The 25,645-nt window shown below is 45.6% G+C and overlaps 1 protein-coding gene across 1 annotated transcript in view; it reads right to left on the reverse strand.

Annotated features, from left to right (window-relative positions):
* The window catches only part of LOC137417974 (uncharacterized), a 213,745-nt gene extending 190,392 nt beyond the window's left edge, over window positions 1-23,353 (reverse strand). Inside the window, exon 1 of the mRNA XM_078773590.1 lies at window positions 23,293-23,353. The gene's annotated coding sequence lies outside the window, so the exon portion shown is untranslated. The remainder of the gene's footprint in view (window positions 1-23,292) is intronic.
* Between the last annotated feature and the right edge of the window lie 2,292 nt (window positions 23,354-25,645).

Genomic DNA, 25,645 nt, shown 5'->3' on the forward strand with positions numbered 1-25,645 from the left:
ATACAGCACATAATAAGAGTTTACCTTATACACATATACAGTATATAATAAGAATTTACCTTATACACATATACAGCACATAATAAGAGTTTACCTTATACACATATACAGCACATAATAAGAGTTTACCTTATACACATATACAGCACATAATAAGAGTTTACCTTATACACACATACAGTATATAATAAGAATTTACCTTATACACATATACAGCACATAATAAGAGTTTACCTTATACACATATACAGCACATAATAAGAGTTTACATTATACACACATACAGCACATAATAAGAGTTTACCTTATACACATATACAGCACATAATAAGAATTTACCTTATACACATATACAGCACATAATAAGAATTTACCTTATACACATATACAGCACATAATAAGAGTTTACATTATACACACATACAGCACATAATAAGAGTTTACCTTATACACATATACAGCACATAATACGAGTTTACCTTATACACATATACAGTATATAATAAGAGTTTACCTTATACACATATACAGCACATAATAAGAGTTTACCTTATACACATATACAGCACATAATAAGAGTTTACCTTATACACATATACAGCACATAATAAGAGTTTACCTTATACACATATACAGCACATAATAAGAGTTTACCTTATACACATATACAGTATATAATAAGAATTTACCTTATACACATATACAGCACATAATAAGAGTTTACCTTATACACATATACAGCACATAATAAGAGTTTACCTTATACACATATACAGCACATAATAAGAGTTTACCTTATGCACATATACAGCACATAATAAGAATTTACCTTATACACATATACAGCACATAATAAGAATTTACCTTATACACATATACAGCACATAATAAGAATTTACCTTATACACATATACAGCACATAAGAGTTTACATTATACACACATACAGCACATAATAAGAGTTTACCTTATACACATATACAGTATATAATAAGAGTTTACCTTATACACATATACAGCACATAATAAGAGTTTACCTTATACACATATACAGTATATAATAAGAGTTTACCTTATACACATATACAGCACATAATAAGAGTTTACCTTTTACACATATACAGTATATAATAAGAGTTTACCTTATACACATATACAACACATAATAAGAGTTTACCTTATACACATATACAGTATATAATAAGAGTTTACCTTATACACATATACAGCACATAATAAGAGTTTACATTATACACACATACAGCACATAATAAGAGTTTACATTATACACATATACAGCACATAATAAGAGTTTACCTTATACACATATACAGCACATAATAAGAGTTTACCTTATGCACATATACAGCACATAATAAGAGTTTACCTTATACACATATACAGTACATAATAAGTGTTTACATTATACACATATACAGCACATAATAAGAGTTTACATTATACACATATACAGCACATAATAAGAGTTTACATTATACGCACATACAGCACATAATAAGAGTTTACATTATACACATATAAAGCACATAATAAGAGTTTACATTATGCACATATACAGCACATAATAAGAGTTTACATTATACACACATACAGCACATAATAAGAGTTTACATTATACACATATACAGCACATAATAAGAGTTTACCTTATACACATATACAGCACATAATAAGAGTTTACCTTATGCACATATACAGCACATAATAAGAGTTTACCTTATACACATATACAGTACATAATAAGTGTTTACATTATACACATATACAGCACATAATAAGAGTTTACATTATACACATATACAGCACATAATAAGAGTTTACCTTATACACATATACAGCACGTAATAAGAGTTTACATTATACGCACATACAGCACATAATAAGAGTTTACATTATACACATATACAGCACATAATAAGAGTTTACCTTATACACATATACAGCACATAATAAGAGTTTACCTTATACACACATACAGTATATAATAAGAATTTACCTTATACACATATACAGCACATAATAAGAGTTTACCTTATACACATATACAGCACATAATAAGAGTTTACATTATACACACATACAGCACATAATAAGAGTTTACCTTATACACATATACAGCACATAATAAGAATTTACCTTATACACATATACAGCACATAATAAGAATTTACCTTATACACATATACAGCACATAATAAGAGTTTACATTATGCACATATACAGCACATAATAAGAGTTTACATTATGCACATATACAGCACATAATAAGAGTTTACATTATACACATACAGCACATAATAAGAGTTTACATTATACACATATACAGCACATAATAAGAGTTTACCTTATACACATATACAGCACATAATAAGAGTTTACCTTATGCACATATACAGCACATAATAAGAGTTTACCTTATACACATATACAGTACATAATAAGTGTTTACATTATACACATATACAGCACATAATAAGAGTTTACATTATACACATATACAGCACATAATAAGAGTTTACATTATACACATATACAGCACATAATAAGAGTTTACATTATACACACATACAGCACATAATAAGAGTTTACATTATACACATATACAGCACATAATAAGAGTTTACATTATGCACATATACAGCACATAATAAGAGTTTACATTATACACATATACAGCACATAATAAGAGTTTACATTATACACATATACAGTATATAATAAGAGTTTACATTATACACATATACAGTAGGGTGTTCAGAAATTATATGGTGTGAAATTTTCTTTTTGTTTCAAAAACGCATTCCCTCTAATTTTGTGAGGTTGGACATTATGAACAAAGGTGACAACTTTCAGGTGGATCAGTATACATTAAGTGACAGCTCAAGTCATATGTAGAAATGAAAAAAGAACCAATTTTTCGGAAAACTAGTGATTTAATATAGCTTTCAATGCTTTACTTTTTAAATCATTTAATTACTCAAAAACATATTTTTCAATTAAGAAAATTATAAGTCATATGTCACATGTTTTCACATGATAGAAACCACTGTCTTTATTATATTAAGTAGATATCATTAGGTTGTGTTGGGAGTCAGTAGCGGACTGGGTCTTAAAACCGGCCCGGGCATCCTTCACCTAGGTCGGCCCATTATTCATTAATATGTTGCTTATCTGAGGAAATAGACGAAATGCTTGAAAAAAAAAATCCACTAAAAATTAAATTTATTTTCAGTAACACAAGCACATGTCATGTCTAAGAGAGTAGGTGCCTGCGCAGTTCGCTGCTTCTGGCAGGCACGCCATCAATGATATCCCCAGTATCAAGCTTGGCCAGGTTCCCTTTTTCCACAGACATCAACATGAACGCCTCAAGATGTTCTTGTGTCATTGTACTTCGCAGACGGCTTTTGATTCTCTTCAAAGCAGAGAAAGACCGTTCACATGCCACTTGTGACACAGGCAGCGTTAGCAGCAGCGTGTAGGCAAGCCCAATGCTCTTGTAGACATCAGTGAAGAGGTTCAACTTGAGGAGCACCTTGTATCAGCAGAGAGGACAGGCTTTACATGACTTGCATGTACTTGGCAGAGTCTTCCTGTCCTGTTCAGACTCACTGTCCTCCTGCACTGTATAAGCATCTGCTACTGATTGTTTTTGACCATTGTTCTTGTTTTTGACCATCCGTTGACCATTGTTCTCCAAGGCTTCGCAGTTCTTTTCGTAGCTGTTCCGCAGTGACACCATCATCAAATCTCAGCAAATGTTTGTGCAGCTCTTCCAGAGCTCCCGATGGCACTTGATCAAAGTTCCTTGGGTGAAGAAGTGAGAGATCAGCATACAATGTTGATGTTGCTGATCTGTCAAACCGCTGCTCGATGCTGCTCACAATAGTGTCCACTATTCGGTTGTACACTTCAATGCGATACTTCTTTACTGGGTCAGAAGCTGATGTAGCCTCATCTATGGACAGTTCGCCATCAATACGTTTGTGCTGTCTTTGCCGTTTTATAGGAAGGGACTCTTCCATAACAAGATTTACATCCATTTCATCCAGCTGGTCATTAGCCCATTGAACAAAATTTGCAGCTGCATCATGACAAGCTTGGAAGTCATCCCGTAGCATCTGCATATTCTCTAGCAATTCATCCACCATCCGGTGCACAGTCAGCAGATCCAATTGCACAGTTTGTAGATACTTGGAGAGCGCTGTAGTGCGGGAGAATACATGCAGATATACTTGTGCAGTGAATTGTTTCAAACTGCAGGAGACTGGCAATGTATCCCTTCATCTTGGCCTTAACAGCTGCTTGGATCTGGTCAGCAACAAGTATGGAATTAAGAGTGGTGATAACTTCCATGAAAAGTGCTCCAGTTGGATTGTTGAATGAACTAAAAACGTTCTTCAAGGCGGCATCCTTTGACCACCATCTAGTTTCTCCGATAGTTCCCATTCGTTTCACAGTAGTGGAGTGTCAACTCCAGATGTTCATTCGCTGATAAGATTCCCGAAAGAATACTGCAATGTCATTCAGTAGTGAGAACAGTGATGCGCTAGTCACCACATCACTTGTAGCTTCGGTCACAACGAGATTTAACACATGTGCGTGGCACCAAACATGGATCTGCATTGGAGCTTCCTTTGATAGCAGAGTACTGAAGCCTTTGTAGCGCCCCTGCATGTTTGCTGCACCAACAGTTGAGTTTCCAACACAGTTCTTGAGGCCAAGATTCAGTCCTAACAAGACTTCAGAAACAAGTTGCACAAAAGCTTCGCCAGTAGATTCCTCACATTTCATTCACCACACTCACTAATCCTTCTTGGATAGTGCCAGTGCTATCAACATATCTCAGAACAACAGAGCACTGGTCTTGTGTTGAGATGTCTTGAGTGGTATCAATTTCCACAGCAAACATGTCTGTTACTTCTTCAGAAATCCACCGACGTATCTTATCCCGGATAACTGTGATAACATAATTCACTGTAGTTTTAGACAGCAAAGTTACCAAGGAGCCTCGACCTCGTGAACTCTTTGCCTTCTCATGTTGCTTCTTGCTGTTCTGGACAAAGTGAGAGAGATGATCGGCTGTGCAGGAATCATACTTCCGAAGTAGTTTTACAACTTCCAGAAATGTACCATGTTCGATCTCCTCATTGACAAGTATGTATGCTGCTTCTTCATTACTTCCTTTGGAGCTCAGTCCCCTCTTATCAATGTGTTTGACCACATCCACAACCCTTTCCATCACTAGTCGTGTCTTTCTAACCTCATCATGATGGCTACGTGCGAGCAGGTGAGAAACGCTGGACTGTTGTCGATCTACCAGGTATGCTGTAGAGCATCTAAAATGAAAAGAAGAGCGTTCCTGTTCTTCAACACGTGTATGTACATGTCGCCAGTCAGTCATTCCCTCGATGAACGTGGACCAGTCTGAGGTGCTGGAAAACGCCAAGCACACTGAACAGTGAAGAGAATGATTGTCCTTGTTGTATGACAACCACCATCTGTTTGTACCATCTTTTTCGCATGAAACACCTCTTGACCACTCGATTGTCAGTTTTTTGATTAGGGTGGTAATTCCAAAACAGCAAACAATCTTCATCTCTACATGGTTTCTTAAAGTAGTTAATCGAGGGGTATCCCTCCTCTGCAAGTGTAGCAGGTACATCTCTCTCAGCTGACCGTACCTGTTCGTGTTCACCAATTTGCACCAATTCTGCCGATTCAGCTGCCAATTGGTCATCTACTGATTCATCTGCCAATTGATCATCCACCAATTCAGCTGCTGATGGTCCAGCTACCGATTCAGTATCCTTATCCCCGTGTTCACTGACTTCACCAGGCCCAGTATTAGTACTCTTGAACAGATCCAAAAGGTTTCTGCACTTTGAAGCACTATCTGACAGTTTCTTTTTCTTTCGATCACGTTCCTTCTCAGCACCTCCGTTTCTTCTCTTCTGGTTTGCTTACTCCATTGTTGGTTACAGATGCAGATGCTGGAAAAAAAATAATTAGCATCGTAAGTCAGTTCGCGACATTGTTATCAATACTAGATCAGTAGTCAGTAGACCTATCTAAACTTACTTGGCCTATCGGCTCAAAATCCTTTTTACTGTTGATTTGGTAGTTTTTACAATCGAAGGAAACACGTATGGGGAGTACATCCGACATAGCGATTGTGAACGTAACAGCTCTGAGGCGTCTTTCGCTTCGCATCGCAGTGACAGTGACAACCAACATGGCGGCTGTAAGATTAAAATCTGGCTTCAAACCCCTCACCTCACAGCCCACAGCCTTCAACCAGACATATTAACACGCTCCTCACCCTTCTTTCCCGTTCTTCAAAGCAAAGCGGTAAAAATTGTTGAGTCGCCATTATCTATGACGAGCAACGGTACCCGCTCTGAGGGCGGGGCTTCAATTGGGAGGCGCGATTTATAAAAACATCCGTTAAATATCACACGCAAATATCAAAATGTGAACAGTATTTTTAGAATTTCAATTAAAAAACCACATCACTGTTCATATCGGTAAATATTATTCCATCGTGTTTCAAATCGTGATTAGTGATATCAACTGTACGTTTTTTCTTTAGGAAAAAAAATTGAATGATTTTGTACGGTACCTCTTCTTCAGCTTAGAACTTCAGGACGCACGACATTGCTGATAAAAGTTCCTTTTCTCTCTTTGAAGTTCTTGGCAAACGTTTTTATATTGTCACTGCTGCCAACGCGACGCCATGGCATTATTCATAACATTCATTCATTCATTCATTCATCTAATGATCATTAAACATTATTCTTACGCTCATTAAACGTTCATTAAACGTTCATTAAACGATTACGAAAATAAAAACGAAAAACATTACGAAATTACGTTCACACCGTCACATCAAACACTACCGTGAACACAAAAGTCACAAACATCGTCACAAACGTTACGTTACGTAATTCAAACCGTGAACACATCGAATATTGGAGAGCCCATTGCGCAAACGATTTGTTTTCTCTGGTACGTGTTACTGGGCCGGTACCGTTGCTAGTAATATTATAATGAGGCGTCAGGGGCGACCTTTTGAACTTTTGATATTTAGCGGGGAATCCCCGGGGATGGAGGCAGAGCCAGAAGTTTTCCATGACAAATTTTTTTTCAGCAGTTTTTTTATCCAGCCCAGCGGCCCATTTTTTACCCAGCGGTCCCAGCCCACCGGGCATTGCCCAAATGCCCTATGGCCAGTCCGCCCATGGTTGTCCTCAAAGAAATGTTTCTTCAGTGGCTTTCTGATCAATTTCCTGTGTTGTTCTACCACTTGGAAGATGAGCTGATGCTGTTCTTCATCATGAGTGAGGGCAAGGTTGAAATCTGTAGCCAACTTTACGGCACGTTCAGCACAATCATTGACCACACGAAGTGCAGAAACTTTTTCTTGGGCAAGAATATAGTCTTGATTCGAGCTCCATGTTTCAGGATCGCTTTTAAGGAACTCCTTTGACAACTTCAGAGCACAGAAGAGATTGAGACACCTTCTTGTCACAAACTCAGCTAGCTGCCTCCCTTTGAATGCGTGACTGGCAGGAACATGAACTCTTCTCACATCTTCTTCCATCTCAGGCTTTTCTAAGGAGATTACCACATCCTTTTCACCTCCACTGCAATTTTGTCAGAGAAGAGAACTAAGCCAACCAAATCTTCACTCAAATACCATAGATGACTCCCAATTTTGACAGAGCCGTCTTGGCAACTTTTTGATCGACTTCAGAGTAGTCTTCCATAGCCTGAAGAAGGTGTAAGTCATTGGAAGGTGCATTGCAAGTATCATTTGCAGTGAACCATGCTTTTACATACAAGGTGACTGTGAAGAGACAAATACGTCTTAGTGACTGGAATTCATGTGCAGATAGCTGAAACTGGTCGCGAAAACAGGATATCTTGAGGCAGTATATGCCTTTAGCCATCCAGCGTGCACGATGGTATGTATGCTCCAGGTGGGCCGAACTTTACATGTCCTTCCACATTATCTCCAAGTGTGATGAGAGCCAGTCTAATGAATTCCAAATAGTCATCTCTTGGCTGTTTGTCCATTAGTTGACTGCGAAGAAAAGTTATTGCAGAGTCGCGATTGTTTTCAAACCAAACCTTCTCACTGCCATCAAGGCTTGTGGCAAGTGATGCAAACTTGCTTGTGTCAATGGAAGTCCAATGCTTCTTAAAGCGACCGAAAATGCCAATTTGTGGTCCAGATGCAACAAAGAATGTGTCAAATACAGCTGAAGCAATGATTTCAAATATGTGATGCCGACAGGCCAAAAACAGTAGGCGTTTAAGGCATTTTGAATGATTGTCATTGCACCCATATGGAGTCCTGTATTTGTGCTTGTTGTGTCAAAACATAATCCAGCAAGCCATTCAGACACACCATCCCATTCATTGATGAACTTAATGACTGCTTCTCCCATCAGGATTCCAGTACCAGATTGAAGTTTTGGAATGCCAAGAAGCTTTTATACGTCTTTTCCAGATACAACAACAGGCAAACGATCAGCCATTGTACCATCATTGTCTGGCATCAGCTTGCCATCAAAATGTACAACAAGAGGCGTATCAGGCGAAAAGTTTTCCTGAATAGTTTCTCCAATTGACTTGCGGACTGTCCTTCGAGCTTCATAAAGTGAAGTTGTTGACAGCGTCAGTCTGCTTACAGGGACCCCAGCAGCTTTCAGTGCAGTACCAATGATGTGCATTGCTTCACGTGGTGTAGTTCCAGTTCTATCCAAACTTGCTGCAACTAAAGGGTCTTCTACGATGCAATGTTTGTCCAACTTCATAGTCATTGGAGTTGTTGCTCCTGATGTTTCAGGCGTATCGATTTGTTTTGAGAAATATTTGTTAATCTCCACAGGCTCATCATCATTTGCAGATTCGTCACCTGTTGATTGTGATTAATCATCCAGCACTTCATTAGGATTCATCACCATCTGTTTTGTTGCTTCCTGTTCTTTTTCAATGTGCATCATCTCTTCACCTTATCGTTTCTGTCGTTTCTCTTCTCGCTTTTTGAACTGCAAGTCTTCTCCGGTCATTATCATCTTCCTGGGTCCTTGTTGATCTGGAAGGAACTCAAAATCCTGTGGAATTTTGATAACCTGTTCAGAATTAGCATGTGATAGATCAAATAGCTGATTCAGTTTATGGCTAAAATCAGTCTCCAATTGACCCTGCCTCTCCGTTCGCCGTGCCTTGTTTTCCCTAAGAAGGACATACTCCTGATAGGAAGCTTTAAGTTTTGCAATTGCATTTGGTTTGTGCTTTGTGGGAATGTTAGCCATATGCCAAAACTGAAGTACATCATCAATGACATTTGAACAGCTTCTTGGAACATCCAGTTTGTTGATCTTCAAATCGAAGAACAGACGACATAATACTTGACGATTCGTGGGTAATTGATTGCCCTCAAGTGCCGGAATCATTTCTCCCAGCAATCAAATGCTGAGAGAATCCCTTGTTTAATAACCTGCTGCAACTGCTGCACTCATCATTGGTTGATTACTGCAAAAAAGGGAAAAAGAGAAACTTTATTTTTATACAAATATCAAATTCTTGCATAATAACATATATAATATGCAATACATTGTATAATGTATAGTGTATACTAATACATAAGCGTTACAACGTATATATATTATATAATATATACGTTAGCTCATTCAAAACTTTGGGTCTGTTGAGCTATCACTTAATGATAATGGATTGACTTGAAATTTTTGCCAGTTGTTTATTACCTGTTTCCTCATGTTTTGAGCACCTATGCATATCAAATTTCAGAATTGATTTTTCTGAACACCCTAATATACAGCATATAATAAGAGTTTACCTTATACGCACATACAGCACATAATAAGAGTTTACATTATACGCACATACTGTGGCGGGCACAAGGGGTAATAATTCCGTGCACCAGTGGGTGGCGCGAGCGCCCAGGCGGGGACCAATGGCACATGCCCCGCCCTTCGACCGATCGGCCACGCCCGGGGACTAGGCGTGGCCTCGGCACATATATGCGGGCTCTAAGATCGAGCCCGCTCAGTGCTGCAGTTCGAGCTTTCGAAATAAAGACTCTTTTGTTTTAACAAACGCGTTGTGGCCTACCTCTTTGGCAAGCAAGTTGTGTGTGCGCAGCACCACACTTCACTGGTGACCCCGATTGGTTCAGCCGTTGCTGACCACCGAACGCGCCATGGCCACCAACGCCGTCGCAGTAAAACTCCCAGAGTTTTGGGAAGCACAGGCCGACATGTGGTTCGTGCAGGCCGAAGCGCAATTTCAGCTTCGAGGCATAACGGCGGACGAGACCCGTTACTACCACGTGGTCGCCGCCCTCGGGCCCAGCACTGCTGCCCGAGTCATATCCATCCTGCGGCACCCGCCGGTCGACCACAAGTACAAGGAGCTCAAACGTCTCCTCATCGCCACGTTTGGCCTCACGGAGATCGAACGGGCCGACCGCCTCCTGAACCTTCCCAAACTCGGCGACACACGATCATCCGTGTGGATGGATTTTATGCTGTCGCTGCTGGGTGACAAAGCCCCGGATTTCTTATTCCGGGCGCTTTTCCTACGCCAGCTACCTCTACAGGTACGCCTCGCGCTGGCCGGTTCCAACATAAGGGAACCCCGTGCGCTGGCCGTAGAGGCCGACAAGTTTTTCGCGGCTTGCGACACGCGGTCGAGTTACGGTGCTGCCGTCGTGGATCCCGGGGCAAGGCTACAGCGTCCCTCGTGGCCGCTGCCGTGCCCCGCCCACCACCACCACCGCCGAGAACACCGCGGCCGCCGCCGCCCCCGCCGCCGCAAACCTGGTGCTATTTCCACGCCAGGTTCGGCCACAAGGCTAGGACGTGTCACCCGCCATGCTTGTTTGACAAGTCGGGAAACGACCGGGCCGGCGCTCATTAGCGGCCCTGAGCGTCGGCCATTCCGGCAGCCTCCTGTTCAATACGGACACCTTGTCCGGGCGACGTTTCCTCTGCGATACAGGAGCGCAGGTAAGCGTCATCCCCGCCTCCATGTCCGACAAGCGAACCGTGGGCCGGGGCCCCGCGTTGCTTGCCGCCAACGGTACACCCATTCCGCACATTTGGGAAGCGCTGCCTCTCCCTGCGGTTCAGAGGGCAGCGCTTTCAATGGTCGTTCGTGACCGCCAGCATGCCAATGGCATTCCTTGGTGCAGACTTCCTATGTGCGAATGGGTTGTTTGGCGACGTGAAGCGCAGACGGCTCGTCCAGGCCGAAACCTTAAGCTCGCTTGCTTGTTCGCTGAGCGGCTCGTTGAGCGGCTCACTGAGCGGCTCACTGAGCGGCTCGCCGAGCGGCTTGCCAAGCAGCTTGCTGGAAGGTTCCGTCCCAGCGAGTTTAGTTTGCATGCTGCCGGCAGCGGACGACTTTACCCGCCTCCTCGCCAGTTTCCCGGCCCTCACGCGGCCCACCTTCTCAGCGGTGGCCGTTAAACACGGGGTGGAGCATCACATCCCCACGGTCGGGCCACCGGTCTATGCCCGGGCACGCCGACTCGAGCCCACGAAGCTCGCCGTGGAAAAAGTGGAGTTCGCCATGCTGGAGCAGCTGGGGATCATACGGCGCTCCAACAGCGCTTGGGCTTCTCCGCTGCACATTGTGCCAAAGCCCGGCGGGGGGTGGCGGCCGTGCGGGGACTACCGCCGGCTCAATGATGCCACCAGCCCCGACCGCTACCCGGTCCCACACATTCAGGACTTTTCCGCCCGGTTGGCCAAAACGACCGTGTTTTCCAAGGTGGACCTCATCCGGGGCTACCATCAGGTCCCCATCCAACTGGACGACGTCCCGAAGACGGCAATCATCACCCCCTTTCGGCCTCTTCGAATTCCTAAGGATGCCCTTCGGGTTGAAGAATGCAGCCCAGGCGTTCCAGCGGCTTATGGATAGCGTCTTGCGTGACTTACCTTTCCTGTTTGTCTACCTGGACGACATCCTAGTCGTGAGCGTGTCCCGGGAGGAGCACCTGTTCCACCTCCGCACGCTTTTCGATCGCCTGGGCCAGCATGGGCTAATCATCAACCCCGCCAAGTGCCGTTTCGGTGTCGCCACCATCGACTTCTTGGGGCACCGCATCACCGAGCACGTGGCCGTCCCTTTACCGACCAAGGTGGAGGTGGTCAGGGATTTCCCGCGGCCCCGCATGATCAAGGGGCTCCAGGAGTTCCTGGGCATGGTAAACTTTTACCACCGCTTCGTGCCCCACGTCGCCCGGCTCCTCCGCCCCTTGCACGAGGCCCTTCGGGGCAAGCCGGGCAAAGGTGACATCGCATGGTCGGAGCCAATGGCCGCGGCGTTCACGGGTGCAAAGCTGGCTCTGGCCGACGCCACCATGCTGGCGCACCCGGCGCCCGATGCACCGATCGCCCTCACCACCGACGCGTCAGACTACGCGGTGGGCGCGGTGCACGAGCAATGGGTGCGTGGTGCTTGGCAACCGCTGGCGTTTTTTAGCCGGCAGCTTTGCCCGCACGAACGCCGGTACAGCACCTTCGACCTCGAGTTGCTCGGGCTCCACCTGGCGGTCCGACACTTCCGCCTCCTGCTGGAGGGCCGCCCGTTCATGGCTTGCGTTGACCACAAGCCCCTTGTGTTCGCGATGGCCAAGGTCGCCGAGCCATGGTTGGCACGGCAGCAGCGCCACCTCTCTGCCGTGTCCGAGTACACGACGGACATCCGTCACGTGGTGGGAAAGGACAACCCGGTGGCGGATTGCCTTTCCCAGTCCGTCATGCACGCGGTCCACCTCGGGGTCGACTATGCCCGGATGGCAGAGGCCCAGACCACCGACCCCGGCATCCAGGCCTTGCGGACCGCCGTCACGGGCCTCCGCGTCACCGAGGTGCCGTTCGACGCCGCAGGCACGGCCCTCCTATGCGACGTCTCCCTCGGCCGGCCTCGCCCTATTGTGCCCGCTGGCTGGCGGCGCCCAGTGTTCGACGCCATCCACGGCCTGTCCCACCCTGGCACGAAGGCATCCCAGAAACTCGTCGGTTCGAAGTTCGTCTGGCATGGCCTCAGGAAGGGCGTCCGCAACTGGGCCAGGACGTGCCTTGCGTGCCAGCGCGCAAAGGTCCACCGCCACACCAAGGCACCGTTGGCCCCGTTTACGGTGCCCGAGCGGCAGTTCGACCACGTGCACGTCGACTTGGTGGGACCTCTGCCCCCCTCGTGAGGGTTCACCCACCTCCTCACCATGGTCGACCGCACCACACGGTGGCCGGAGGCCGTCCCATTGGCGGCGACATCTGCGGCTGAGGTGGCGCAAGCCTTTATCGCCACTTGGGTTGCCAGGTTCGGTGCCCCCTCGGACATCTCGTCCGACCGCAGCCCCCAGTTCACCTCGGAGCTCTGGGCCGCGGTGGCGCAAGGGCTTGGGGTGAAACTGCACCGCACCACGGCCTACCACCCCCAGGCCAATGGCCTGTGCGAGCGCTTTCATCACTCCATGAAGGCCGCGCTCCGGCCAGCCTCCGCGATGGTGGCTGGGATGACAGATTCCCCTGGGTCCTGCTGGGCCTCAGGATGGCGCCCAAGGACGACCTGCGCGCGTCCTCGGCGGAGCTTGTCTTCGGGCAACCACTGCGGGTACCGGGTGAATTTATCCCCGACTCCACGGCTCCTTGGTCCGCGGCGCAACAGTGCTCCGCCCTTCAGGAGACCGCCCGGAGGTTCGCCCCGGTGCCAACGGCACACCACGGTTGCCAGCCTTCCCACGTCGCCCCGGAGCTTCGCACGGCAAAGTACGTGTTCATCCGGCACGACGCCCACCGGGCACCGCTACGGCCCCCGTACGACGGGCCCTTCCGCGTGCTGGAGACCGGGGACAAATTTTTCACGGTCGACATCGGCGGTGCCCCGGATCGCATTTCCGTGGACCGCCTCAAGCCGGCCCACCTCAATCCGGACCACCCCCTGCCAGCAGCTCTGCCTCCGCGTCGGGGCCGCCCCCCGGCGGTCGGACCCCCGGCACCCCCGCCAGCAGCTCTGCCTCCACGTCGAGGCCGCCCCCCGGCGGTCGGACCCCCGGCACCCCCCAGCCCCGCTACCCCCCAGCCCTGCACCCATCGCCAGGGGGCGTTTCGGCCGGGTCATCCGGCTTCCCCGCAAACACACCCTTCAGGTGTGCGGGAATTCTGGGGGGGCGCGTGTGGCGGGCACAAGGGGTAATAATTCCACGCACCAGTGGGTGGTGCGAGCGCCCAGGCGGGGACCGATGGCACATGCCCCTCCCTTCGACCGATCGGCCACGCCCGGGGACTATGCGTGGCCTCTGCACATATATGCGGGCTCTAAGATCGAGCCCGCTCAGTGCTGCAGTTCGAGCTTTCGAAATAAAGACTTTTGTTTTAACAAACGCGTTGTGGCCTACCTCTTTGGCAAGCAAGTTGTGTGTGCACAGCACCACACTTCAATACAGCACATAATAAGAGTTTACCTTTTACACACATACAGCACATAATAAGAGTTGACATTATACACACATACAGCACATAATAAGAGTTTACATTATACGCACATACAGCACATAATAAGAGTTTACATTATACGCACATAAAGCACATAATAAGAGTTTACATTATACACACATACAGCACATAATAAGAGTTGACATTATACACACATACAGCACATAATAAGAGTTTACATTATGCACACATACAGCACATAATAAGAGTTTACATTATACACACATACAGCACATAATACGAGTTTACCTTATGCACACATACAGCACATAATGAGAGTTTACATTACACACACATACAGCACATAATTAGAGTTTACATTATACACACACACACAGCACATAATAAGAGTTTACATTATACACACACAAATACAGCACATAATAAGAGTTTACTTTATACACACATATACAGCACATAATAAGAGTTTACCTTATGTACACACACATACAGCACATAATAAGAGTTTACCTTATACACACATATACAGCACATAATAAGAGTTTACCTTATACACACATATACAGCACATAATAAGAGTTTACCTTATACACATATACAGTACATAATAAGAGTTTACCTTATACACACATACAGTATATAATAAGAGTTTACCTTATACACATATACAGTATATAATAAGAGTTTACCTTATACACACACATACAGCATATAATAAGAGTTTACCTTATACACACATACAGTATATAATAAGAGTTTACCTTATACACACATATACAGTATATAATAAGAGTTTACCTTATACACACACAGTATATAATAAGAGTTTACCTTATATACACACATACAGCACATAATAAGAGTTTACCTTATACACACACATACAGCATATAATAAGAGTTTACCTTATACACACATATATAGCACATAATAAGAGTTTACCTTATACACACATATACAGCACATAATAAGAGTTTACCTTATACACACATATACAGCACATAATAAGAGTTTACCTTATACACACATATACAGCACATAATAAGAGTTTACCTTATACACACATATACAGCACATAATAAGAGTTTACATTATACACACATATACAGCACATAATAAGAGTTTACCTTATACACACATATACAGCACATAATAAGAGTTTACATTATACACATATACAGCACATAATAAGAGTTTACCTTATACACATATATACAGCACATAATAAGAGTTTACATTATACACACATATACAGCACATAATAAGAGTTTACCTTATACACACATATACAGCACATAATAAGAGTTTACCTTATACACACATATACAGCACATAATAAGAGTTTACCTTATACACACATATACAGCACATAATAAGAGTTTACATTATACACATATACAGCACATAATCAGAGTTTACCTTATACACACATATACAGCACATAATAAGAGTTTACCTTGTACACACATATACAGCACATAGGAGTTTACCTTATACACACATATACAGCACATAATAAGAGTTTACATTATACACATATACAGCACATAATAAGAGTTTACCTTATACACACATATACAGCACATAATAAGAGTTTACATTATACACACACATACAGCACATAATAAGAGTTTACCTTATACACACATATACAGCACATAATAAGAGTTTACATTATACACATATACAGCACATAATCAGAGTTTACCTTATACACACATATACAGCACATAATAAGAGTTTACCTTGTACACACATATACAGCACATAGGAGTTTACCTTATACACACATGTACAGCACATAATAAGAGTTTACATTATACACACATATACAGCACATAATAAGAGTTTACCTTATACACACATATGCAGCACATAATAAGAGTTTACCTTATACACACATATACAGCACATAATAAGAGTTTACCTTATACACACATACAGTACATAATAAGCGTTTACATTATACACACACATACAGCACATAATAAGAGTTTACCTTATACACACATATACAGCACATAATAAGAGTTTACCTTATACACACATATACAGCACATAATAAGAGTTTACCTTATACACACATATACACCACATAATAAGAGTTTACATTATACACACATACAGCACATAATAAGAGTTTACCTTATACACACATATACAGCACATAATAAGAGTTTACATTATACACACATATACAGCACATAATAAGAGGTTCCCTTATACACACATATACAGCACATAATAAGAGTTTACCTTATACACACATATACAGCACATAATAAGAGTTTACCTTATACACACATATACAGCACATAATAAGAGTTTACATTATACACATATACAGCACATAATAAGAGTTTACCTTATACACACATACAGCACATAATAAGAGTTTACCTTATACACACATATACAGCACATAATAAGAGTTTACATTATACACATATACAGCACATAATAAGAGTTTACCTTATACACACATATACAGCACATAATAAGAGTTTACATTATACACACATATACAGCACATAATAAGAGTTTACCTTATACACACATACAGTACATAATAAGAGTTTACCTTATACACACATACAGCACATAATAAGAGTTTACATTATACACACACATACAGCACATAATAAGAGTTTACATTATACACACACATACAGTGTTGTGAAAATCAACCAAATCCACAACTCGTCCCATAGATAGGTTAAATTTCAATTAGATCGTAACATCATCCTGTAAAATACACCATGCAACATATATGTCAGGATCAAGGCATCATATGAGAAAGATTGGATATATCAGTCAATGCAAGCAAGCCTAGAATATAAGTGGGTACGTACCATTCAATTCTACATGTCATTGTATAAAGTCGCAGGAGTGGCCTCGAGTCGCGGACGTCCCGAGGTCTTATAGACACCGCCCAGTGGTTTAAGTGAGCGTCACACCTGGGTTCAACTTACATTTTCACCACATTCTCCCCGCCGTTAGAACTATGCTGCCACTAGGCAGGAAGCGAGCGCGCGTCAGCATTAATGGGTAGAGGAAGTCATTATATCATTATTAGGGTGTCAAAGAAATATCCCTATTGATTCTTGTCTTTGCGCCATCGTGTTATGTTTCGCACACTGTCAAAGCATCTTTAGGGCTTCCTGGAAAGCACTATACGAAACAAATCCATTATCAGTAGTACAGGTCAGTCGGTCCATCCGTAGAGGTCAGTGTGGCGAATTACCCTGCCAGCACAGGTTCGGAAACTACCGGGTACGACGTCCCCAAATCCGGAGTCCCCTGCTTCGGAGTAGCCGCTGGAGGCAGGTGTCGGAGGGGCACCTCAGTGCCCTCACCGCTTCAGGCAGGGGTGTATCAGGCGAAGGGAGGGACGGCAGATGTTCTCTAGGCGCACTCATAGCCTGGTTAGCAAATATGTCCGATACTGGCAGACGATGAGCCTGTGGGTCACAATAGTCTAGTCTCACAGGCCTATGTGCTGGATAAGGTGTACCTTTGCGATATGCAACTCATTACATAAGGTGTAGCTTGTCGAAGAGCGAATGTCCATTCGTCGCAATGCAACGCATTTCAGGCAGATGTGTCGATGTGGAAGATGTGTAAATCAGTAAGCCACTTTACAGTAAGCTGTAACAGTAAGTAAGATTACATGACAGGAGGCCATGACAGTGTAAGTCAATTACAGTAAGTCTGTACCGGCCTAGGAGTTGTAACAGTAAGTAAGATTACATGACAGGAGGCCATTACAGTAAGTCCATTACAGTAAGTCTGTACCTGCCTTGGCTCCCAAGGGTACATGGTCGATCCACATTAGATCCATGTCATGGAATTGCCGAGGGAGAGAACCGACGAGAGCCATAACGAGAGTTACGCGATACCCCGGAGTCCCCCTGTTTTGAAATCACGAGACTCGAGCGCTCTCTGACGGCAGCGCGTACGAATTACAAGCTCCGGCAAATAGTTTCAAGCAAAACGTTTGCCACGAGTGCCCTCCGTAGGCTGCCCGAACGACCGGCATGGCAGTTACGACGACGCACAAAATGACTGAAATGCGCCTTCCCAGCGAAGCGCGCAGAATCTCCCGACCTGCAGCACAGCGCGCAGAGGATCGGAGAAGATCGGCTATACCGGCTACCGTCCCGTAGGGATTGTCCCGGAGAGAAAACGTCGAGATCGAGAAATGGAAAACGTCCCGGATGGATCGACATCCAAGAGAATGGCCTGGATGGATGGACATCCAAGAGAATGGCCCAGATGGATGGATCGACATCCAAGAGGATGGCCCGGATGGATGGATCGACATCCAAGAGGATGGCCCGGATGGATGGATCGACATCCAAGAGGATGGCCCGGATGGATGGATCGACATCCAAGAGGATGGCCCGGATGGATGGATCGACATCCAAGAGGATGGCCCAGATGGATGGATCGACATCCAAGAGGATGGCCCGGATGGATGGATCGACATCCAAGAGGATGGCCCGGATGGATGGATCGACAGCCAAGAGGATGGCCCGGATGGATGGATCGACATCCAAGAGGATGGCCCGGATGGATGGACCATCATCTCACCCCCTCACCCATCCATCCCCCCCCCACCCCCCCCCCCTGTCGTGAAGTGTGAGATAACAGCCGCGCACCGCGCACCGAAGTCGAGCGACCTTCACAGTCTGGGTCAGAGGGAACGCAATCAGGCAGCGGCCGGGCGAGGCGTCTCGCAGTCTCGAAATGTGTGGAGGCGAGCCAGGAGACCTGTCCTAGAAGCAACAAGCCCAGAGTCAAGGGCGATCCGGCGGGCCGGTGCCCACGTGGCTTGCTCAGGAGACGAGGGAGTCGGGCGCAACGCTCAATGTCACCGTGTCATGGGGTCACCGTGCACCCCCAAATTCCCCGTGCCTTATCGATTAACGGCATAAGTCCTGGATGTTGGCTAGTCGCCCTCGAAGGCCGCCACGTTATGACACGCACTTTCGGGCAGGGGCGGTCAGATTGAGTATTTCTGCTATCTGTAGAGGTACCCAGGTAGACGAACTCTGATGACGCAAGCGCGGGAAACAGTTAAATGGCGCTGTAAAGCAAACGCGTGATTTAGTCGATGACGTCATCAATTGGTTCGGGCGCGTGCGGGTGGGTTTGATGGCGAGTTCCAGCTGAGCGGTATCCCCAGACGGAGTAAAGTAGCACTCCGAAATCTATAGTCTCGCGTCCATTGGGCAGCAGCATTCGAGCGGGCTCAAGATCGGTGTACGGAATACGAACCCGGCCGACGAGCGAAAAGTATTATCTAGGGCGCACCGCGTACGAGGGAAACCGAAAGTTGAGCTCGGCCCGTTGAACCAGTGCGGCTTCGCTGAGTCGAGAGGGCGAGCACGCCGAGTCGAGAGGGCGAGCATGCTTGGCAGCAATAGACTGCACGACCTGAAGTAGCGTCTCGTTTGTTTAGCTGTCGGGTCAAAGGATCGAATACATATCACGCCCTGAAGTAGCGTCTCGTTTGTTAGCTTTCGGGTCAGAGGATAGAATACATATCACACCCTGAAGTAGCGTCTCGTTTGTTAGCTTTCGGGTCAAAGGATCGAATACATATCACGCCCTGATGTAGCGTCTCGTTTGTTAGCTTTCGGGTCAAAGGATCGAATACATATCACGCCCTGAAGTAGCGTCTCGTTTGTTTAGCTTTCGGGTCAAAGGATCGAATACATATCACGCCCTGAAGTAGCGTCTCGTTTGTTTAGCTTTCAGGCCGTGTTTTGTCCGGAGTTTTAGACATAGTTAGTCATATAGAATACACATGGTATACGATCATCTATCATAAGCATAAGCCCGAGTGTCGTGAAAGGCTATGAAGGTCCCGCTCGACGTCCTTAGAAACTCATCCGTGCTGCGGCGAGTCCTCGCATGGTGCCAAGCGAGCCTCCATTGAGGCGATTCCGGGCAGCGGAGTTCGCCGGCCTCGTTGAGTAGCCACATGTAGGTGGGATTTCGACGAGCCGCGATCAGAATCGCCGGCCTCGCAGAGTGGTGCCCGCGAAGGGCGCAGTGCGCGATTTGCGTGTAGGAGGTGATTCCACCGAGCAGCGATTGATCGGGTTGTGCCCGCGATGGGGCAGCGCGCGATTCGCGCGTAGGTGGGATTTCGACGAGCCGCGATCAGAATCGCCGGCCTCGCAGAGTGGTGCCCGCGAAGGGCGCAGTGCGCGATTTGCGCGTAGGAGGTGATTCCACCGAGCAGCGATTGATCGGGTTGTGCCCGCGATGGGGCAGCGCGCGATTCGCGCGTAGGTGGGATTTCGACGAGCCGTGATCAGAATCGCCGGCCTCGCAGAGTGGTGCCCGCGAAGGGCGCAGTGCACGATTTGCGCGTAGGAGGTGATTCCACCGAGCAGCGATTGATCGGGTTGTGCCCGCGATGGGGCAGCGCGCGATTCGCGCGTAGGAGGTGATTCCGACGGGCAGCGATTGGAATCGCCGGCCTCGCAGAGTGGTGCCCGTGTTGGGCGCAGCGTGGCTTCGCGTGGGAGGAGGTGATTCCGACGTGCAGTGATTGGAATCGCCGGCCTCGCAGAGTGGTGCCCGCGTTGGGCGCAGCGTGGCTGCGTGTAGGAGGAGGTGATTCCGAGCAGCGATCGGAATCGTAGGCCTGTCGTAGGTCTCACAGAGTAGTGCACGCGACGGGTGCAGCGCACGCGATTCGCGCGGGGAGGTGCTTCCGAGCAGCGATCGGTCGGGCACAGAGTAGTGCACGCGACGGGTGCAGCATGCGGCGTCGCATAGGAGGAGGTGATTCCGAGCAGCTGCGCGTGGAGGTGCTTCCGAGCGCGGCATGACAGTCAAGGGAGTCGTGAACACTCGCGTGGTCATCTCATCTCAGGCCGAGGCACGCAAATCAGTTGGTCGGGCCGTCGGCTCCAAGCGGGTCCGTCGTTCCGACGGGGTTTCGGCTGCAGGACGTTGCCCAGTAGCATCGTTCTCCAGGCGTCTTGCCGGAGTCCGTCATGCCTGCTCCGGCGTTCGGGCCTCAGGAGAGCAGTTTGCGTTTTGACGACGCGGTCCCGCAAAAGGCTTGCGAGGTCCCCATCGCATCCGGTCCTTTTGAGGCAGACCGGCGGCGAGAGTAGTCGGAGCTCCGTAGCTGGAGCTAGCTCGACGGGTCCTCCGCCGGTCATTCTTCTCCGAGGTGGGCCTCGCAGGAGCGCGGAGAATGTCGGGAACGCTCGTCTGTGATCTGCGTTCATCCGGCCATCGCAAGACTCATGTCCCGCCATTTCCGAAGATCATAATTGAAATTAAGTGTTGTGAAAATCAACCAAATCCACAACTCGTCCCATAGATAGGTTAAATTTCAATTAGATCGTAACATCATCCTGTAAAATACACCATGCAACATATATGTCAGGAACAAGGCATCATATGAGAAAGATTGGATATATCAGTCAATGCAAGCAAGCCTAGAATATAAGTGGGTACGTACCATTCAATTCTACATGTCATTGTATAAAGTCGCAGGAGTGGCCTCGAGTCGCGGACGTCCCGAGGTCTTATAGACACCGTCCAGTGGTTTAAGTGAGCGTCACACCTGGGTTCAACTTACATTTTCACCACATACAGCACATAATAAGAGTTTACCTTATACACACATACAGCACATAATAAGAGTTTACATTATACACACACATACAGCACATAATAAGAGTTTATCTAATACACACATATACAGCACATAATAAGAGTTTACATTATACACACACATACAGCACATAATAAGAGTTTACCTTATACACACACACAGTACATCATAAGAGTTTACCTTATACACATATACAGTACATAATAAGAGTTTACCTTATACACATATACAGCACATAATAAGAGTTTACCTTATACACATATACAGCACATAATAAGAGTTTACCTTATACACATATACAGTACATAATAAGAGTTTACCTTATACACACAAACAGCACATAATAAGAGTTTACCTTATACACACATACAGCACATAATAAGAGTTTACCTTACACACACATACAGCACATAATAAGAGTTTACATTATACACACATACAGCACATAATAAGAGTTTACCTTATACACACATACAGCACATAATAAGAGTTTACCTTATACACATATACAGTACATAATAAGAGTTTACCTTATACACACAAACAGCACATAATAAGAGTTTACCTTATACACACATACAGCACATAATAAGAGTTTACCTTACACACACATACAGCACATAATAAGAGTTTACATTATACACACATACAGCACATAATAAGAGTTTACATTATACACACATACAGCACATAATAAGAGTTTACCTTACACACACATACAGCACATAATAAGAGTTTACATTATACACATATACAGCACATAATAAGAGTTTACCTTATACACACATACAGCACATAATAAGAGTTTACATTATATACATATACAGCACATAATAAGAGTTTACCTTATACACACATACAGCACATAATAAGAGTTTACATTATATACATATACAGTCTTTGAGAAAAAATTCAGACGCCCGAGGCAGGTCCCTTTATTCACTTTAGTTTAGAGGAGCTACAGGTAAATGGTAAATCACATCGATACAGGTACATACACGTATTTACCTGGTAGAGCACAACATGAACTCACCTCGACTCACTGAGGATAAAGAAGGAAATTAAAATGAGGAAAAAATAAAAATAAACACAAAGCACAATAATAAAATAATAGGTATTCCTTCACCTGAACACGATCGGAGTCCGATGAAACAGGAACCAAGAGAAAGCGTGTGTGTGCGACTATGGCCGAGGGACTGTGTGTGGGCACACACCTGTGGATACACAGCTGTGGATACAAACCTGTGGGTACGCCCCTGTGGATACGCCCCTGTGGACACGCCCCCTGGCACACAAGAAAACGGACCAAAAGATGTAGTCACAAAAGAGTCACTTCCGTTTAGAGTTTTTATTATTTTTTAAAATCCATTTTGTGATAAAAGTCGTGACGTTTCTCGAACCTTCTTCACACTAATTTCAGTGAAAATGGATTCGTTTTGATTGTTAGAAACGATCGATGTCGCGTTCCACGAAGGTATGAACAGGTATGATAAGTTATGGTTACAATTTTGTAATACACTCTGTGTTACTGTGAGCGGCGCGACATACATGATACACATCAACATGGACATGTTGGGTTAACTCCGTAACCAAAGGGGTGGGGGGCAGAGTTTTAATATTAAACATAGGTGCAATACCCCTGGTGCTCACCTGGTATAATACCGGTAATCAGTATCATACAACAACAACAACATGCATTTTAAGGCCATTTTACCTGCTGGAGCGGGGGTTAGCCTTGTGGTTCCCATGACAAACTTCTCCATTTTGCCCTATTTTCTGCATCTCAACTTGTTAACCCCCTTGCCCGCATTTCTGCTTCGACCATCTTTAGCCAAGTCTTTCTCGGTCTTCCCCGTCCTCCACTTCCTTCTACATTCATTTCCATCACTCTTCTCAGAGTTGATGATTTAGATTAGAGCATGGTGTTGGCTTTGCGGTTAGGGTGCCGGCTTGGGATCCTCGGATCCTGGGTTCGAATCCCGGTCGATCGCTGAAGCAACGCCAGGGGGGTTGACTCAGCCTGTCATCCTTCCGAGGTCGGCAAATTGAGTACCAGCTTGTTGGGATGAATGATCACGGTGTGTACCCCGATTTAGAATAGGTACACCGTATCCCTGTGCATCGTAAGAGCGTGACCAAGGGCTGGCGTCAGGAAGGGCATCCGGCCATAAAAACATTGCCTCAAACAGGGAACCATGATTATTATGGGGCCCGCAAGGCTAACCCCCACTCTAGCGGGGAAAATGGCCTTAAAACGATCATTCATTCATTCATTCATTCTCAACCAGTCACTTTCATCCTTCCTCAACACATGACCAAACCATCTCAACCTGTTTCTCTTCACAGCATCCATCACAGGCTCTATTCCCATCATCTTTCGCAATTCATCATTTGTCTTCCTCTCTCTCAACGACACTCCGCAAATCCACCGAACCATTCGCATTTCCACCCTTTCCAGCCTTCGTTACTGCTCTACGTTCATTACCCATGTCTCGCTCCCATAAATCATAACACTTCTCACACATGCAGCATACACCTTTCCCTTCAGCTTCAACGACACTCCACTCATCATCAGCACACCACTCAGTTCCCGAAACTTCTTCCATGCACATCTCACTCGAGGAACCGTTGCCGAGTCTGATCCACCTTCTCCATTCAGCATGTCTCCGAGGTAGCAAAATGTTTTCACACCTTCCAGCTTCACACCGTCTCCAAGATCCAACTCAACATTTCCACCATATGCAGCTCCCTCTGTGCACACCTTACATTTGAATGTAGCTGCCACACTGGTTAATGACCCTCTCAAACCACTACATTTTTGATGAACCCACTCAGCGCACATTGTACATTGAATGGAGTTCACTCCGACACCCTTCCTGCACACAGCACAGGGCCACTTCCCAGTTCTTTCCACCTCACCACATGCTTTACCACTTGCCATCACCTTCGTCTTTCCGATATTCACCTTCAGACCTTTTGTCTCCATACATTCCTTCCACTTGTTCATCTTCTCCTTCAGTCCATCCATACTTTCTGCAATCAACACCAGATCATCTGCATACAACAACTCCCACGGTAAACCCTCCTTTACGTTCTGAGCCAGCACCTCCATCACAGCTACAAATAGTAGTGGACTTAGTACCGACCCCTGATGCACTCCCACCTTCACCTCAAACTCACCACTGTTCCCGTCCTTCGACCTTACAGCTGTGCGCGCTCTTTTGTACATTGCCATCACTACTCTGATCAACCATTCCTCCACTCCTAACTTCCTCAATGCCCATGTCAATACTTTGCGTGGAACCCTATCGAATGCTTTCTCCAGATCAACAAACCCAAGAAACACCTTCTTCCTCTTCTCCATGTACTTCTCCTGCAACTGCCTCACAATGAAAAGCACGTCTGTCGTCCCTCTTCCTGGCATAAATCCAAACTGCATTTCGTCGATCTTCACCTTCTTCCTTATCCTCCTCTCCAAC

The sequence above is a fragment of the Myxine glutinosa genome, chromosome 1 (assembly GCF_964187855.1).
Source record: "Myxine glutinosa chromosome 1, kmMyxGlut1.1, whole genome shotgun sequence".
In the NCBI taxonomy this organism is placed as follows: domain Eukaryota; kingdom Metazoa; phylum Chordata; class Myxini; order Myxiniformes; family Myxinidae; genus Myxine; species Myxine glutinosa.